This window comes from Chiloscyllium punctatum, chromosome 6 (genome assembly GCF_047496795.1).
Source record: "Chiloscyllium punctatum isolate Juve2018m chromosome 6, sChiPun1.3, whole genome shotgun sequence".
NCBI lineage: Eukaryota > Metazoa > Chordata > Chondrichthyes > Orectolobiformes > Hemiscylliidae > Chiloscyllium > Chiloscyllium punctatum.
This window is the reverse complement of record NC_092744.1, coordinates 67,071,837-67,087,618: the sequence shown is the minus strand read 5'-3', so window position 1 is coordinate 67,087,618 and position 15,782 is coordinate 67,071,837. Positions and strand designations below refer to the sequence as shown.

General features: G+C 41.8%; 1 protein-coding gene across 1 annotated transcript in view; it reads right to left on the bottom strand.

Moving 5' to 3' along the window:
- Window positions 1-15,782, bottom strand: part of efhd1 (EF-hand domain family, member D1) — a 118,932-nt gene that overhangs the window by 26,222 nt on the left and 76,928 nt on the right. The gene's annotated exons all lie outside the window — the stretch shown is intronic.

The following is a 15,782-nucleotide window of genomic DNA, read 5'->3' as shown; positions in this document are numbered from 1 at the left end:
AGGAAGTGGAGGAGATATAGAGAGTCTTTAGAAATGTGAATCATTTCAATCATCTTTCCTTACTCACTCCATTCCTTTTGATGACTTCAGTGATGAAGGAACAATTAAAAAATATATCAGAAGACAGGTTAGGAGAAATTTCTTTACGCAGGATTTCTGGAGCATCAGGCTGTACTTTCAGGCTGAATTACAGGACAATACATATTAAAGAGAAAAAAAGTGTTTGAAACAAAAAGATATTGTGAGAGACAGCCCAGCAGCATGGACCTTTCCAGCAAAGGAAAACAGAAAATCACATTGCAAAAAGTATTTTTCCTGACCACATAATGTCCCAAAAAGTTCATCAGGCAGTGAATGTTTTTTTTCAAACTGTGACTGTAACCTAGGAAATGGACAGCCAATTTGCACACAAAAAAACTCCCCCAACAGCAATTTGGTAATAAACACAATCTGTTTTGTTGCTGGCTGAGGACTAAACATTGGGCAGCATACAAGGGATAACTCCCCTTGCCTTCAAAAGAGTGCTATGAAAACTAACTACGTTAACCTTGATTTTTTTTGAGTCATGATGGGACCTTGAACTCAACCTAACAGAAGCAATGGTGAGCCATAGCTGTTATGACCTGAGATGTAGTTAATATTCAATGAGGACATATTGGGCTGAGTGTCTTCCCATGGTACATTCCACGTTTCTTGGAAAGTGATCTCAATCTTTTAGATGTTGAGATTCTGACTTATTTTGGTTGTGATGGAAAATCTAGTTTTGTTTCCTTGATGAAAGAGTGGTAAACAGCATTAAAACACCATAATGATATGATTTGGAGGAGCTGGTGCTGGACTGGGGTGGACAAAGTTAAAGATCACACAACACCAGGTTATGAAACCTGTTGGACTATAATCTGGTGTTGTATGATTTTTAACCATAATGATAAACTGAAGAATAACAACAGGCAAGCCTACATACAGTTCATATGTTGCACGAATGGAATGTCATGAGAACTACTGACATTTTCAAATTATTTAATCTGCAGAACTTTCCAAAGTCAGTTTAAGAAAGTACTGAAAATTGGATGAAAGGAATCTATTTGAATTTTCCAACTATCTGCACCTTATATTGGTTTAGAACAAAGTTTAAATCACAATTGCTGTGTCATGCTACATTAACTTAATATGCTTTATCTCTATATTGTAAAGTTCTATGCCATTAGAATTAGAATATCAGATGTAAAATACTTAATTGTCAGCCGCAGGATCTGAAGTCATCCAGTCTCTGCTAACTGATATACAGTTGTTCAACATATACATAATTTATAGCAAAATCATTTTGGAGTAGGACTGTTGAACTTCAGAGCATCTTTTGCAGATCAGAAGAACACACCAACTTATCCAGAGAAGTGATACCTAAATGTAATCCCAGGATAGGGGTGCCATGAATTAGATTTAAGGCTATTATGACCAATGGCTATTTTTCTTTAAATGATTATTTGAGCAGTCAGTCATTAGCATTAGTTGGAAGCGCTAGCTTTCAAGGCACTGCCTCTTCATCAGGTGGTTGTGAAATATGACCATATCACATTGAATTTATAGCAAAAAGGTTACAGTGTCATAGAGTTGCAATGATATATTAAATATATATCATTCCAACTTCATGACACTGTAACCTTTTTGCTATAAATTCTGTGTCATATGGTCATATTTCACAACCACCTAATGAAGAGGCAGCACCTCGAAAGCTAGCGCTTCCAAACAAACCTGTTGGACTATAACCTGTTGTTGTGTGATTTTTAACTTTGTCCACCCCAGTCCAACACTGGTACCTCCAAATCATTAGCATTAATGAGTGAATTGAAATCAAATTTTCGAGATAAAAGAACATCAAAACAAAATTTGGAATACATTTATTTAATTCTTAAATAGCAACCAAATGCTACATTTCTGTTCACAAGGGTGAAAAGTCAGAAGTTGCAAAACTCCCTTTTATTCTATATGCAGCAGAAACACATAAATGCTTAAAAGTCAGACAAAAAAAAAGCCAGCAAGTTTCCTGCAAAGTTTACCAAAGAATTTATTTCATTTACCAATAGAAAAATGTATCAATGACTAAGGTGGCAATTTTTATCAAAGCAAAATTTTCAATTGAAATGTTGTGAACCAACATATAAAAAAGGTGCCAAAAACACCATGCCTGCACAGAAACAGAATATAATATTAATGATAACTGACGATTGTTCATTGACAGCATTATTAACTAACTCTTAAAAAGTGAAAAAAGAAAGCAGTTGTTCCCCTAGTTTAACTGATAATGCAGCTGTCTCTACCTCATTGAACATTTCAGGCACTGAACACTCAACACCAACCTAGCCATACTGCTCAGTGAGAAAGTTAGAGGAGTCTCTATTCATGCTAGTTAATCTGATCAGGGAAGGAAATTAACATGTCACCAAATATGTTTGATCTTTGTTCAAATTGTAATTTGTAAACAGTTCATGCCCCCAGCTTTCAATAAAGTTTCTCAGCAAACTAGGTTGATACAACACTGCCGTTTAGAGATAGAACAGGAGTGTAAAAAAAAACCTGGAATCATAAGAAGGTGGGTTAAGCGCATGAATAAGTAACAGCTTCGGTGTTACTAATGCATAGCATTGTTTAAAATAAAGGAACCCACCACTTAGACAGGTTGCCAGGAGTGAAATTAACCAGATGCCAAGAATTGCAAGAGCAATGAATTACTCTTCCTTATGACACTGGGGTATTTGCACCATTCCTTTTTATAAGCAATGAGAATTAGTAACAAGAGTAGAGTTGGTGGGGAAGGGGAAAGCAAACTACTTATATTAATCAATTTATATAAATATACAACTGGGAATTTTGTATAACTTGTTTAGCTCTTACTTTCATGGAAGCACTAGCCCAGGTTTTCCTGTCAACGTAACAGACCGATAGCACTTGCTATGATGCATGCCTAATGTCTTCAGTGATTACACATAAGCAGCAGTTGTGCAGGTATGCTGAAACACAAAGGTTTGCTCCCACATCAGGAACACTGAGTCAATTCTTAGCTCTGTGTTGCATTTTGAGTTGTGTGAACTGGTGGGGGAATGCTTTATTAGGTGCTAGAGGACATAACTTTAAAGTGAGCGGGAAACTTTTAAAAAAGGACCTGAGAGACAACCTTTTCATGCAGAGAGTGGTGTGCATATGGAATGAGCTGCCAGAGGGAGTGATGGAGGCTTGTACAATTGCAACATTTAAAAGGCATCTGGATGGTTACATGAATAGGAAGGGTTAAGAGAGATATGAGCCAAATGCCGGCAGATGGGACAAGATTAATTTAGGATATCTGGCTGGCATGTACAAGTTCGACCAAAGGGTCTGTTTCCATGCTGTACATCTCCACGATTCTATGACTCTGGAAAATATTCAAGGGTTGCTGATGTGTGTGAAAGGTTCATCCCTGAAGAATGAAACAAAGTTTTATGGCACAATATGCTCCTGCAACATAAAATGCATGCTAGCTCTCACACACTCCACAAACAACATCCATGCCAACATATAAAACCTCATGAACACCCCATCCATTTCCCAACCCTCCTCATATTCTCCATGCTGATTTATGACTTGCCCTACCCCCATAGCCCTCATACCCTTCACACTGACCTAAGACTCTTTACCCACACTCCATGACAACATATTTGACCAAACCACTCCCTCATGGTCCTTTATGCCAATTTAATACCAGCTGATGTCAATTACTCACACTCTTACACCCTCCCTGCCTACTCATGCAGGAAACCACAGGAATACAATGCATTAGTAATGAAGTGAGTTTGGGAAGACAGTATGAGAAAACGTGCTAGGCCTTAGAAACTTGAAGTTGATAATTAGTTGATTAGTGGTTAAATTTAGCCACACGTGTCTGTTGATTAATTCAGTACTTCAAAAAAACACAAATATTCACACTGACTAAAAACTCATTCAATACAATAACATTCCTTCAAATTTTTCAATCCTCATAAAAATAAACATTTGTGTTCAGAGTCCCACTCAAAGACCTCAAGCACTTGGAGCTCTTACTTAAACTGTAAAATTGCAGGGACCCAGTGTGATAACGATGGTTTGTAAAATTAGTCATGCAGGACTAATGACATAATGATATCATTCAGATTCCTGTCAAAGTGAAATACCAAGCAATGATTTTTGTAAAACTCAACACAAAGTTCCAAATTTTTAAAAGGCAGGAGATTTAAATACCTTATAGTTCCTTTTGGCAAGTCCATTTAGTTTATCCACTTTGTGTCTGCTATTAATAATTCAAAGGGGCACATTACCTCTTCTATGGTCTCTGGACCATATCTAAATGGGTATCTTACCAAAGAACTCTTGTAAGGTTGGTTTTCTCCTACCAGGTCTAATGTCCACCAGACATGCGTTTGACACCACGCTTGTAAAAATCAGATATGACTGAAGGTAGCTGCATTCTAACATGTGCAGTTGCTTCCACAGGTTACAGATGTCCAAATTACAACCTATCATGTTCTTCCCCAGATCTCTGCAAAAGAATGGCAGGAAGCAAGATTTCCAATTTGGCGTCTGGTGCCATTTTCATGAAGAAAGAGATATTCTTGGTTTGCGCAAAGGTTAGTCCTCAATATCTCGATTCCATCACTCTGCTATCAACTTTGTGAAAATACCATTTCATGGTCTGGCTCACCATTAAAAATAAGTTATGAAATTGTTGCAAAAGATATGATCTAAACTCATTACAGAAAGTTATCCACTTCAATCAAGCTGACCAGTAATTAAGCAAGTGTACTGTCTGCTACACTGACAATTCATCATTATGAGTAATATTCTCATTCCTTCAGGTTTAAATAGTTAGTGATGATGTTGTGAAATGTAACATTTAAATCTGAGACAGGCGGATAAATGTTTTGTTCTGATCATTGTTAGACTAATAGCTTGGGTACATATTTAAACAGTGGTTGTACTGTTCCTAATCTACTGTTGTGCATATTGCAATGTATTTAATTATTTGTACAGCAAAATTGTAGTATGACTTCTCCAATGGAGAGTTCGGGAGTACAACAATTTATGTAGTTTGTGTCCAATGTCAGTATTGCAGTGAATTGTATGCCATTACACACACTGTCAGACAGCTGACAACTTTTAGCACTTAGCCCATTAAATAAACTTACTCTATTACTGATACATTCCATCTGTTGACTAATATTTTAAGGCTATTGGACAGTACAAAGTCAATCTAAACTTTTGCAAGAATCAAGTTTCCAGATTTATACTTAAATCAATGACCACCATCTAACCCCAGGACTAGTTTTAACCAATAAGAATGAAAAAAGCGGAGGATATAGAACAGAGGGTCAGCAGCTGAAATTTCAATGCAAACTATGCACAAAATATATAAATTCAGAAACTTTTTATACAGGGAGGAAAGGTGGACCTGCATTTAGGCAAAAAATTAACAGCAAGTGAGATTTAGGGAATGTCATTGTTTAAAAAGATCCACAATTACAGCACAATGCAATAAGGACCTGACTAATCTTGACACAGCTAGAGTCCTTTCAAGGACCAGGAAGTAAACAGTTTGTCACCAGTCCTGTCATCAGTCCTGTTCTCACATAATAAAAGGCATTAATCGGCGTTTAAAAATAACTTGAGAATCTGGGAGACTGGCAAGATACCAGGAATAAGCAAAGGTTATAAATAACTAAATATTCTTCATTAAAAATGCTGAATGAATTGGATGACTAAAGCAAACTATTATTAGAACAGGTCAGGTCAGATCAATCTGATAACCAATCTTGCGTCACTAAAGGGGGATATCATATTCAGTACTTACTCTGTATCTTTTAGGGTACAAATAATTAAAGGTTATAAAGTCATAAGCAACCTGCAAGCTATAAGCTTTAGAACACTAGTTACCTGCATAGCACTGAGGTTTTACTTGTATCCCAGATATACAAAGGAACATGCAAAATAAATGAAATTTGGTGCTTGCTAAAGTGACATCAGTTCTCTTGATGGTTCTACAGAATTGTCCCGATCCAAGGTGATAGAGTCCTGTAACAACCAACAATTTCAATATGTCCTTCATTCCTCTGCTGGGGCTCCAGTGTAATTTGTCCTGGTATCTGCACCGCGCATAAAAGTTCCACCAGTTTTTAAGCTCAAGGGAACACCCCAGTTATATTTTTAAAAATCACGATTTTTAAATAAAGATAGATATTCAGAATCATCTTCGTTTTGCCTCCTAATAGTTGGCAACGATAATTATTTTAAAGGCCACTGCGATTTGGATCCTTATACAATTTGACAGGACTGCATTACTATATTCTCAAGGCCCAAACAAACCAAGTTGCTGTTCATATATTTGCATTACCGTAACCCTGCAGAAAATACCAAGATGCTGAGTGCGTTAATGAATTCATATGTTCTGCTGAACAGAAGTATAAAAGTAAAGATTTATTCACAGACTGAAGAAAGCATTAAAACGTTCATTCTTCATTCATACACAAGTTTTTCACTCCAGCTCTAACATTTATAAATAGATTCTTTCATGTCTTGCGAGGGGCCCTGTCAGGGGAGCAACTGGCTCTTCTACAAAAAACGACCTGCATCTAAAGTAATGTGCACAACTGCGCTCAGCATTTCTGTTCCCCCATTCCCACATACTGCCGTCAGCTTTTTTAGCTGTAATCTAAGTGGAATTCACTTAGAACAATGCAGCTGCTTCATCTGCCATTAGCAGAAAGTGGTAGCAAATACTAACAAAAATAAAAGGATGCTTTATCCATCTAAGCCCTCAACTATTACATTCCCCACCTACTTCAATATGCCAAGATTAGTGGCTTTCAATGATTGTTTAAGAGTCTAAGAAATACAGATATCGCTTTGTATCCTTATTCCTTTACAACTAGTCAATGCATAATAATTTGCACTAACTGTAGTGACTTGAGTGCCTGATAATTAAAAAAAAGTACAAAGACTTGTCATTCTGGTTAATTCATTGGTGAGGAGACCAGAAAAGCACACCAAAGTTGAAACCTATTCAGAAAGAGAGGCAGGTGAACCTCCATGAACCTCTCCCAGTTCAGCTGCAAGAAAAAGAAAGGGTTTATTTTTAAATTTCCGAGCAATTTTCTGCATGAGAAGGGGGAAGAGTTTTGTTTTGGAAAAAAAACAACAATCAGTATTTCCAAGGACAAGTGCAATGTTGATCAAAATGTGAACTATTTTGTAAAAGAAAGCAAGTATAAAGAAATTCCAGCAAGCTTTAGAATGGTTCGGCTAGGTTATAAATTAGATGCTCATTAAGTACGAATTTGCTAAACCAAAGAGATTCAAATAAATTAACATTGCAGAAATAACTGGAAAATTACCACTTGGGTGGAGAGTATTACACAGAGCAGTGATTAGGAAGATCATATTACACATGTTACAGATACGCAGGCCTTTTATACAACAGTAGCATGCACAAGAACATTTCATACGTCGCGCATGGGAGGCCGCTTCTTAATTCATTTTTTAAAACACATTGGGAGGAAAGATTCAATGAGGCTTGAAAAATGGGCACATGATGTACAATTAAACTGCACCAGTTCTTTCCGGCAGGTTTGTCCTCCCTGCTAATTAAAAGGATAGGTGCTTGCAGTTGAATGGCTGCATACCAATAAGCATGGTCTAAACTCATTACAGTAGGAGCAACAGGCCAGATAAAGGCACCTGGAACTCCAGTGCTAAAGAATAAACCAGAATAATGAGTTGACTTTGATATGGAATGTTGGATAGTTTATTTGATTGAGATATTAACCTTTTTTGTTGTCACTTAGCCCAGCATTGTGGCCTAAAGGATGCTGGGCTGGTCAGTATAGAGGGAAGGTAAGGTTTAGGATTGTTGTAGAAAGGAGAATGAGAATTGATAGTGTTTGATGGTACTATAGTCTGACAAGGGAAATGTGCAAAGCTCAAGCAGAAAAATTGATATTGGTGTTGATTGCCTTCTCATTTCCCTCCTGCTCCTCCTCTTCATTACAAGCTTGCTATGTACCCTTACATTACATTGCTATGTACCTTAAATGGAAAGGGTGTGTCCTCATGACGGACAAGATACGGCAGGCCACATCACGTTGTAGCACACATTCCAGTGTTTACCACAGAACTCCTTCAGAGCATTTCAGTCAGGAGAAACATTGCTGGAGAACCCCAAAGATCTGTTCACTGATGTTCTGTATGTGTTGCTTACAGGGTTGAATTGCACATTGGGACACATGGTTAGCCGACTGCCTCATCACCTAGCAGCTACCCTCTGGTCTCTTGCAGTGGCTCCACTACTGGTGGTAAAGTAGACTAGCACAGGCAGCAGGTCTGCTGCCAACATATAGGAATTGATCTGCATAATGTGGCACATTTAGTGCACAGTGAGTAGAAACCTTTGTGGTTACAGTACATCTTTTCATTTACATGGAGTGTCCACAAAAGATGTGCACAGTCAATGGCACTCTGCATTCTGCCTGCTGTCCTGGTGAAGTCAAATGCACACTCCTCCAGGCGAAACAAGACATTCCCTTCACATATAATGAGCATCCGTGAACACCCCTGTACAGCAGTGGATAGAAAGCTGCAAGGTGTTACAGAGGTCACCTGCTCCAGACTGGAAGGATCCAGTCACAAAGGAAATTCATGGCTGCCTTGACGTCGACAATCACATGTAACGCGTCTTCAACTTGTTCTCAGGCTACAAAGAGGAGACAGATGTTTTGTGGAAACGTCCTTCGTAATGCTGAAGGAACATGTTCCCTGAACACCTGCGGTAAGTCCTCCCATTTTCAGGCTGTGACCCCTTCTCCTCCACCTCCTTCTCTGAGCAGTTTGTTTATTTCTGCCCCAGCTCCCTTTCATGCTACAACTCAAGGGCAATGGGAATTGCAGCACCAGTGACCAAATACTGAAATTACAGCCGTGGCCTTCACAATGTGAAACGGTATGAACAAACTAAAATTAACTGAGCTCACACAGACTCAGATTTCTACCGAGTAGAAATCAATTAGCAACTAGACTAATAGTTGCTAATGTTCCCTTGAAATAGCATTAGGGAATGTATCCTTTCTGCTGATGAACACTTTGTCCAACTGAGTGTAAGAACAAACAAGAGAGAGTGTAAGGTGGAGCAGCAATGTTAAAAGTGGCTGGGCTGGCATGCAGTCTGTGGCTCAGATATCCCAATGGCAAGAGTTATTGATGCAGTGTAAAGTGCAGTTACACATAGGAACTATCTGTAACACAGGTCAGAAAATAGCATTTCCAATTGGAAATTTGTGCATGTGTGTGTGTGTGTGTGTGATATATACACTTGTGTATGTGTGTGTATATACACTTGTGTACATGTGTGCACCTGTGTGTCTGTGTGCGTGTGTACATGTGTGTATATACACTTGTGTGCGTGTGTGTGTGTACATGTGTGTATACACTTGTGTACGTGTATGTGTCTGTGCATGTATACACTTATGTATGTGTGTGTGCACATATGTGCCTGTGTTTGTGTGTGTGTCAGTTCTAATTCACTTAAACTGAATAGTTGCCCAGGAAACGTTAGAGGATTGAAAATCTAGGGTAACACCTGGGTAAACATTGAAATTACTCTGACTTACCACTAAAACCACCTTCCCATCCTCCCATCCCAAACATCTTCCCCGTCCCCTTACAACACCCCAGAGTCCTGACCAGACAGGCCCAGATTCAGCTCTGCCCTCTGCTGCAGCTTGATCAATAATTCCTCACCTTCCCTCACCACCAACCTGAAGTCCACACAACTCTAGAGGCAAGAGGTACCCTCCTCACCTGGAACGGACACTCTCTCACCTTTTGAAATGACACCCTTCACTTCTAACTGGATGCCAGCTCTACATCACCATCGCCACCCCCGAAAACCAAATAACCATTTCCCCTTCAGTTCCATAACTTCGAACAAAATACACCCAGGCTCTTCCCACCATCCTGACAACATCCTCACCCCTTTTAAAACTATAAACCAAACCCCATGCTGATCTGATGGCTGCAGTCTAGTTAGACTCTCCTCTCTCCCTCCCCGAGCCTGATTCACTTGATCCTGACACCTCTCAGACCCAATGCCCTCAACCCTTCCTCCACAACATTGTAGACACTCCATCCTACTCCCAAGTACTCATTCCCTTTCCTGGCACCATGCCCATCTGACTTGTGGCTGACCTCAGTCACCTGGCACCCTAAAGACCTCACTATCTACTGACCTCATTCACCCTCAACTACCACCCTAACCTCACACCTAGCTTTAACAGTCCTGTGTAAGTGTGCAAGTGCGTAAGTGTGTAAGTGCATGACACTCTGCGACAAAAAAAGGATGTGGATTCTATGTGACTCATCTTTGCTGCTGGATTTGTGAATTCCTAGACAGGTTTGTAAATGGAGGCACCTTTCCACCTATTTCTGACCCTGATCAGGTTACCTGGCCCTGTTTACAAGCTAGGAGAAAGTGAGGACTGCAGATGCTGGAGATCAGAATCGAAAAGTGTGATGCTGAAAAAACAAAGCCAGTCAGGCAGCATCCAAGGACCAGGAGAATCGATGCCTGACCAGCTGTGCTTTTCCAGCACGCTGACTGGTACCACTGGCTGCCTAAGTCAGACATATGCAAATGACCTTGCCGAGGTGACTTCAGTGCCAACAGGAGCAAAATTACCCATTCCATAAAGTCAATATCTTGTGGCTCTATTCTGTCATTTAGTAGGTCGGAGAACCTTTACATGGTCTGTTTGAGACTGGCTGAGATGGCCATTCATCACTCAGAATGTGTCATATGCATAGCAATGGTGGCTTCCTGTATTTGGCTCTCCTCTGTGACCTGGTGTCTCTGGAGGAGATTTGCACACGGCTATGTTCCAGCCCTTCTACAACTGCTAGGCACTACAGAGTGCCAACTGCAATATCAATAGGAAGAAATCAGTTATGAGCTTACTTTATTTTGTCTGTGTGTGAATATTGTGCACGTGTGCAATATAGTTACACATTTGATGTTGATCCTTTTGTACTGATGCCACTAAGTTACTCCAACAGCCTTCCAATGGCCCAGTTCAAAGGTAATTCACACAATAAGTGGCACGACAGTATTGTGTGCATTTCTAGTGATACACCTTAGCTTGAGAGCAATGAGAAAGGGAATATCATTTTTCATCTCTCCTATATAATATTCTTTGCGAAAGTACCTGATGAATCATGGTCATAAATTCATTTACTTAACAGGAGATGGCCATTCAGCCCATGAGTTCATGCCAGATCTCTCTGGGGCAAACTAGTCAGTTCTACTTTCCTGTTTGATCGACATGACTCTGCAGATTTAGTTTCTTCAAATGCCCATTCAAGTTTTCCATTTCCACCAGCCTTGTAGGAACCAACATCCAGATTATTACCACTTGCTTGTAAAATAGCTCTTCCTCACATTCCTTTCTATGTCTTGCACAATACCTTAAGTTAGCATCACCTCGCCGTTGTGCCATGAACAAATGCGAACAGTTCGTCATCTTTCCAATCTCACGTTACTCTACCTTTGCAGCAAGAGGAGAAATCCCAGCATTCTAACCTTGCTTTGTAACTAAAATCCCTCATTCTTGCAGCCAGTCTGTTAAACCTCTTCTTCAGGTTGGCAAGGACTCCATTTCCTTGCTAAAACGCTAAGAGAGAACTGGATACAATATGTTCGTTGGAGCCCAACCAGTGATTTACAAATGGTTCAGTGTGATTTCCCTTTGCACTCAATGCCTCTATTTATGAAGCCCAAGATTGCATGTGCTTTGTTAACCAATCCCTCAAAGAGAAAGGCACCCACATCCCCAGGTCTCTCAGATGCTGCACATTTAGTACTATGCTACTACATTGCTAAAGCACTGTCCTTAAAGCATTCCTCAAAACAAAACATCCCAGTTGACTCATGAGTGTCCCTGGCTTGTGGCAACATTAAATTGAGAAGGCTAGTTCAGGGTGGCACTGAACAAAATGAGAAACTTTGTCAGGGACATTTGAAGGCAAAGTCATGGTGTTAGGAGACAGGCACATTACTTCCAACAAGACTTCCCCCAATTCTCCCAAGTAAGTGCATTTAGTATAGGAGTTGGGAGGTCATGTTGCAGCTGTACATGACACTGGTTGGCTACTTTTGGAATGTTGCATTCAGTTCTGGTCTTCTTCCGATAGGAAGGATGTTGTTAAACTTGAAAGGGTTCAAAAAAGATTTACAAGGATGTTGCCAGGTTTGGAGGGTTTGAGCTACAGGAAGAGGCTAAATAGGCTGGGGCTGTTTTCCCTGGAGTGTCAGAGGTTAAGGGGTAACCATATAGAGATTTATAAAATAATGAGGGGCATGGATTGGTCTTTTTCCTGGAGTAGGGGAGTCCAAAACTAGTGGGCATAGGTTTAAAGGTGAGAAGGGCAGATTTAAGCATTGAATGAGTTGCCTGAGGAAGTGGATGAGGCTGGTACAATTGCAACATTTAAAAGGCATCTGGATGGATATATGAATAGGAACGGTTTGGAGGGATATGAGCCAAATGCTGGTCAGCACTGATAAGTTGGACTGAAGGGTCTGTTTCCATGCTGTACATTTCTAACACTCTAACACTCTATGACTCTAAGAAGCGCCCGCCCTGTATGAGACATAATCTGCAGGTCATGCGTTGGACTCAGCCATCAGAAATCCCAAGACATGAGAATGGCGACAAGTCATCTTCAATCCCAAGGGATTGCCAACAATCAATCAAGGATTGCCTCTCAGTCTGTATGGTCGAGTTCCAGGCAATTTGTATCCTCCTCACTTTACACCTCAAAGTAGATTAATTATTGAGGAATATTGAAATTGTACACTGTACATCAAGATCCAAATCATTCAAATACAGCAATAAAAAGCAGAAGTCCCAGAACACGACTATCTATCATCCTCCTGTCTGAATAATAACCACTTACAGCAACTCGCTTTTTCCTGACTGTAAGTTCATTCTTTTCTTATCCAATTGGACCAATGCGTTTTTTATTCCATAAGCCTCAAAATTGATAGATGGTAAACATACCTCCCTGTCCCAGACACAGTCTCCTTACTCTTCCCCTTATCTCTCTAAATCCCAAAGAAATTTATCATTTGGAGTGGCACAAACCTGCACACAAAGTAATGAATTTACTGTTGGGATGGAACATTGCAAGCATTTTGCTGTAATTTTGCTCCCATTGCTCCAAGAATTCTGATATATGAAGTTTAGTTGTCACAGGAAGCATCAGGAATGTTGGATCCACCCAAAGAATCGCTTTGGCTTCAATAAATCCACCATATTGATGTAAATTAACTCCAGATGTAGTTTGTTTATTAAGCAATTGCTGCATTTTTAACGGTTTATTCACTTGAAAAGAGGACTCCCTTTCCTGAATACTACATTGTAGATCATAAATTGAGCACTGCAGCAATATTTCATTTCATGCATTAAACTGGGATTGGAGTTAAAATTTAGTAGCAGTATGATGATTGGCAGTTTTTTTTGTATTTTCATTTGCAGGATATGGCATCACTGGACAAAGCAGCATTTATTATCCATCTGGCAAGATGGGGGCAGAGTAAGACACTCCAGCCAGAGCTCCTCCATCTGTCAGTTCCTTTCCCTTTTTCTTACCTTACAGCAGGTTCTCTCACACCACCTTATATTTTAACATCTTAAACTACTCTACCTGGAGAATGGAGGTGAGACAAAGGGAGCCTGGTCGCAGATTGGGGAGCAGAGAGAATGTATGCCATGTTCCAGAGTGGGGAGCAAAGCAAGCGCAGGCTGAGATGTGGAGCAGGGAACAGAGACAGTCCCGGAGCGGGGAGCACAGCAAATCCCAGAGCAGGAAGCAGAGTAAGTGTGGGCAGGGTCCCAGAGTGAGTAGTAGAGCAAATCACAGACCAACTCCCGAAGCAAGGAGCAGGGTGAGTCATGGGCCCAGTCCCGGAGGAGGGAGCAGGACGAGTTGCACACTGAGTCGCAGAGTGGGGAGCAGGGCGAGCGCAGGCCAAGTCCCAGAGCGGGGAGCAGGCCAAACGCAGGCCAAGTCCCAGAGCGAGGAGCAGGGTGAGTCACGGGCCCAGTCCCGCAGCAGGGGGCATGGCGAGTTGTGGACCCAGTGCCAAAGCGGGGAGCAGGGCGGGTTGCAGGCCGGGTCCCAGAGCGGGGAGCAGGGAGAATGCAGGCTGTGTCTCGGACTAGGGAGCAGGGTGAGTCGCGGGCCCAGTCCTGGAGCAGGGAGCAGGGCAAGAGCAGGCTGAGACCCAGACCGGGGAGCAGATCGAGTTGTGGGCCCAGTTCCGGAGCAGGGAGCAGGGCGTGTCACGGGCCCAGTTCCGGAGCGGGGAGCAGGGCGTGTCGCGGGCCCAGTCCCGGAGCAGGGAGCAGGGCGTGTCGTGGGCCCAGTTCCGGAGCGGGGAGCAGGGCGAGTCGTGGGCCCAGTCCCGGAGCGGGGAGCAGGGCGAGTCGTGGGCCCAGTCCCGAAGCGGGGAGCAGGGAGAGTCGTGGGCCCAGTCCCAGAGCAGGGAGCAGGGCGAGTCGAGGGCCTAGTCCTGGAGCAGGGAGCAGGGTGAGTCGTGGGCCCTGTCCCGGAGCAGGGAGCAGGGAGAGTTATGGGCCCAGTCCCAGAGCAGGGAGCAGGGTGAGTTGAGGGCCTAGTCCCGGAGCAGAGAGAGTCGCGGGCCTAGTCCCAGAGTGGGGAGCAGAGAGATTTGCCGAATGAGTCCCAGAGCGGTCAGCAGAGCAAGTGCAAGTCTCAGTTGGAGTCTGGAGCAGGCGCAGAGCAAGCATGGGCTGGCCTGGTGGTACGTGTCCTAGTCCGGAACAGAGGGGAGGCCTTATGTTCTGAAGCCCAGTGTGCACAGACTCAGGAGAAAAGAAAATAACTTGGAAGATTTCAAATCACTTTTTATTCTCATTTTGGACTTTTAGACTCCATATTCTCATGCTAGTCTGTTTGTTTTTAAACTATTTCAGTCCTGTGACAGTACTTAAAGTATCTGTACCTAGGCACCCCATACCTAAGATGGTGCTGAGAGGTAACATTAGAAACCTTTCCCTGCACTCATTCGAGTGCATGTGAGAATAAAGGCTATTTTATTCTATACCCCAACTATCCAAAGGGCAGTTCGAAGTCAACCACATATCTATGGGTCTGGATTCACATGTAGCCCAGACCAGGTAAGGATGGCGGTTTCCTTCCCTAAAGGACATTAGAGAACCAGATGGGTCTTTCTAATGATTGACAATGGTCATCATTAAGGGTCAGGAATAGATGTTGCAGGTTCCAGGGTCTAGATCTTTCATTACGATCAGGGAAGGCAGTAATAGAGGGGGATATGCAACTTTGTTAGTCAAGGACAGTATAATGGTGGCTGAAAGAACTTTTGATGAGGACTTGTCCTCTAAGGTCGTATATGGGCTGAGGTTAGAAAGAGGAGAGGAGAGGTCACACTGCTGTGGGTTTTTTATAGGCCTCCACAAAGTTCCAGGGATATGGAGGAGAGGATTGGCAAAACAATTCTGGGCCGTCAAGGGGGGAGGCCACACTGGATCTGGTGCTTGGTAATGAACCAGGCCAGATGTTTGATTTAGTGGGAGGAGAGCATTTTGGAGAGAGCGACCATAATTCGGTTACATTTAGTTTAGTGATGAAAAGGGATAGGTACATGCCACAGAATAAGTTTTATAGATGGAGGAAGGACAAACTTT